At 37.2% G+C, this 4,266-nt stretch overlaps 1 long non-coding RNA gene across 1 annotated transcript; it reads left to right on the top strand.

Moving 5' to 3' along the window:
• Positions 1–1,192: 1,192 nt before the first annotated feature.
• Positions 1,193–2,018, top strand: LOC107739371 (uncharacterized). Its single transcript, XR_001639986.1, has 2 exons — positions 1,193–1,391; positions 1,912–2,018. It is a non-coding gene; the product is annotated as an uncharacterized LOC107739371 (long non-coding RNA).
• The last annotated feature ends 2,248 nt before the right edge of the window (positions 2,019–4,266 follow it).

Here is a 4,266-nt window from a genome sequence, read left to right on the forward strand (position 1 = left end):
AGAAGAAATAATGTGCCGCGCACACGCATAAATGAGTTGAGAAAGCCATTTGTGAAAGCGAATGAATTGCAATGCTCGGGTAAACCGCTATAGAGTTAGAACCGGTGAATGCGGTTTACAGGGTTCATGGAAAGAGAATGATGTGCGCCAAATGAGTCGCTGTAGAAACCGAATATTTTAATGGTTGCGGACGACGTAGTTCAAATCGAGAGCCAACGCAAACGCAATGACATGTGAAATAAAACGTCATCATGCATTAAAGAAGAGTGACTTGATTAAGTGCTTGAAATTGCGGATGATGGGCACAGAACGGTAACAAAACTCAGAGACATTTACAGTCACACACAGACAGGTGTATTGTGCAAACTGTACTTCATAGGGATGTTTAGATAGCTATAGAAGAATTCACGTTCACGTTTTTTTTTATTTTATATTTTATATTTATATTTTAGTTTAAATGCTGAAGTTTGTTTTGATATTATATTATGTTAGGCCTATATTATAAACCTAATAAATAATTGACCTTGTTTTTTAATGTCTCTTATGCTTATCAAGGATGTATTTATTTGATCGAAAATACAGAAAAAAACAGTAATATTGTTTCTTTAATAAACATTATTGATCTCAAACTTTTGAATGGCAATGTATTATACTGTAAAAAAAAAAAAAAAAAAAAGTTTCCTCAGGTAACCTAAAATGTACATCATTTAGTCACGGGTCAAATTAAATACAAATAGCACATTAAAGTCCACGTGAACCGGAAGTTGCTGCCGACTTTATCTCAGTGAAGTGACGTATTTCCAGCTGAAATGGAATATTGAGGAGAGGGCGTAGTTTTATTTTTGCGCTCCTCCTCTCATCTCTCACTCATAGCAAACTAATGGTTGGATTGGTGTGTTTAAGGATATTTTGCCCAAGTTGTCAAACTGAGGTCATCAGAGAAGGAATGCCATTCCAGAGCGGAAGTAAATGTTCAGATTTTGATTAAAGATTACCAAGACAAACTATTTTTTTCAGCGGATTAACTTGCACGGATTAATTGTTCACATAAAATGTGCGCTAGTAAAGTAAATTAAGTCAATTTTGATTTCATGCAGACTTTAAAGTTAAAAGTTACACACTTTTTTTGTGCACGTGCTGTACAAGTCTGGTATAAAGAATGTTTTTGCTCAGGTGGCCGAACATTGGTTATCACTATCCCAAGAGGAAGACTTCCTGCACAGGTGTGTGTGAGGAGGAGAAACACCCTGCAGTTCTCCCGGTCCATGTTACCAGATGAATCCATAAAACACATTTCTCCACTATTGGAGAGACTGTGTGTTTGTTTCATCAACGGGGAACAAATGGCTACAAGTGGTGTTCCTGCTGAAGATATTTTAAGCTTGGCGCAGGTGTCATTACAGGCTGCATTGTAGGATTCTACCTGCCTTTCCAAAGCCGCTAGCATTCCCTCCCAACTTTGCTCTCCAAACTCCTGCTTATTCACCTTCTGATACACTTATTTTATCCCATCTTGGCATTTCTAACTCACCTACTAGTTCCTCCCCTTTTGTCTATAGTCTTCACCAGAGTGCAAACCATTTTTGCTTCACAGCATGTATTTTTTGACAGCCGTCTTTGATTAGCCTAATCGGAGATAAACATTGTGCTGGCACCTATAATGAGCCTAAAGATAGACAGAATATGAATGTTTAAATATGTACAGAAGTGTGCACAAATCTTAGGCATGTTACATTTTTTATTTAGTTATTTATATCGTTTGCATTAGTCTGCCAATAGAAAAATTATTTTAAATGTTCAAACTTACATTTTGCAATTAATTGTAATTATTATTATTATTATTATTATTATTATTACTCCTTTATTTATCCAGGAAAACATCCTACTGACATACAACATCTCTTCTTCCAGGGAGAAAATGGCAGCAAGAAGTCCAACAACAAACAGTATGGACCACACAGAAATCTGATCTCACCATCAGAGTCCAACAGGGATTACATGAAGAGACAAAAAAAAAAGAAAAGAAAAAAAGAGACAGGCTACATACTGTGCCAATATTTCCAAGACCTGTGGAGAAATCAACCTGCAAAGCCGAAAAATGTAAAAATTTATACGCATTTGTGAAAAATGCTGTAAATTGAGGATGCTTTCACAAATAATGCCATAAATAAATGATGTATTTTTATTAAATAATGTCATGAAACCATTTTTTTATTATTGTTTTAGATTTTATTATTTAGATTTTCAGGTAGATGTATTGGAGTGTATTGGAGATGTTGTATTGGAGTGTATTGTGTATTGGAGATGTTGCCGAAGGATTTAGTCTCTCTCCATTTTTGTTCTCTTTATGCAATCCCAGATGGACTAGATGATGGTGAGATTAGATCTGTGTGTGAACCATATGATTTCGGAATCCCTGTGCATACAAAAATCCATCCATCCATTGTGGTGGCTCCTGCCGCTGCTGTGAGGTATCTTTCTCAAAGTCTTGGGATTTTGATGCCAAAAGAGATTTTATTTTCAGAGACAATAAAACTGAGAGAACTCTGCAGAGCAATCTCCAGAATCTTTTTCTGTACCCTCTTTTATACAGTTTTTTCTCTAGGCGTGTTCAATACATTCATACATATTTGTTATGGGACCACGATGCAGTCAGGAGGCCTTAATTTTATGTTCCGTGAAAGTAAGGGCCCCATCACATGCTTCACCATATGTCTGCACATTCCATTCTCATACAGATTTCTATACACGCAGGCAAATACACATGATTATAATAGTAGAATAATTTAACATATAAATGGCTATATTCACATTGATTATACTTGAATAATTTATATTTTGATTAATTAAACTCTTCTACATTCTCCCCTTTGAGACTTATTAAGTCTCACCTTTACTTGTCTTTACCCAGAGTGCAGTTTCATAATTCAGTCTCATCAGTTATTACTACCTAGTGACTAAATTAAGTCACACAGTTTTATCACCAATGACTAGATTATGCAATAGCACTCTGGCGTAGCAGCAGGACCAGACCTCTCCCCCCACACTTGACTAGGAGGGAGTAAAAGATCCCGTCTCCCTAATCCCTCATTTAAGATAAAACAATGTTATAAGCATGAGCGTGCAATTGGTTCAGCACTTGCCTGTGGTTGTCACAGTTATGTAGTATACAACAGAAATAAAAATTCAAGACATAAAACATGTAACATCACAAAAATTAGCATAGTTGATCTTCAGCCCAGAAATTTTGTGCATCGTAGAGGGCCACCCTTGGGCAGAGGTTAGGCTAGCATTTACACCCAGGGTATGGTTCATCTTTATACTTCTTCTTCGTCCTCAGTTGAGGAACTAGAGTCTCCATCATTTGTCAGTGTTTGTGACTTCCAGTTGGGTGCATAAGGCCAGTCCTGATAATGTACATTTTGGTTACTCTTCAAAATCAATTTCTCATTATCTTGACATCTTAGAATTTCCATTTGCCTAGCTGTGGCTTGGACAACTAGTGACTTCAGTACGGGAAGCACACAGCAAAAAAGTAATCCTCCTATTAATACTGCAACTCCTAAAAACATTCCTAATTTAGTTAACCATGCTCCCCATGCTCCCCATGCTCCTAACTTTAGATCAAACCAATCCCCCATTTTATTATCTGTCCCAGCGTTAGTTTTAAGTTCAATCCTTAGGTTTTTCAATTTGGTCATTACTTCAGTGAATGTGCCTTCTGGAGCAGTATTATTTGGTATATAAGTACAGCATTGATCCCCAAACATAACACACACTCCCCCTTTCTCAGCTAACAAATAATCTAGAGCCATTCTATTTTGCCATGACATTCTGCTTGATGCATCCAATTGCTCTCCTAAAAGCGATAAGGCCTCATCAGTGTAATTAATAAATCTTTGCTGATTGTAATATATGTAATTGATCCATTCTGTATTTTTATTTTGTGTAATCCAAATGAATATTGATTCAAAAGGTAGGGAAGTCGTGGCCTAATGGTTAGAGAGTCAGACTCGAAGTCGTGGCCTAATGGTTAGAGAGTCGGACTCGTAACCCAAAGGTTGCGAGTTCGAGTCTCAGGTCCGGCAGGGATTGTAGGTGGGGGGAGTGAATGTACAGCGCTCTCTCCCACCTTCAATACCACGACTGAGGTGCCCTTGTCCCTGATTTGACTTCATCTCTTGCTTTAAACTGATAAGGTATACCTCTTGGTTGACCAATTGAATCTATATAAACTGCAGGGTCTTTTTCATAGGCTCTTCTGGA

The sequence above is a fragment of the Sinocyclocheilus rhinocerous genome, unplaced genomic scaffold (genome assembly GCF_001515625.1).
Source record: "Sinocyclocheilus rhinocerous isolate Xijiao unplaced genomic scaffold, SAMN03320098_v1.1 scaffold8522, whole genome shotgun sequence".
NCBI lineage: Eukaryota > Metazoa > Chordata > Actinopteri > Cypriniformes > Cyprinidae > Sinocyclocheilus > Sinocyclocheilus rhinocerous.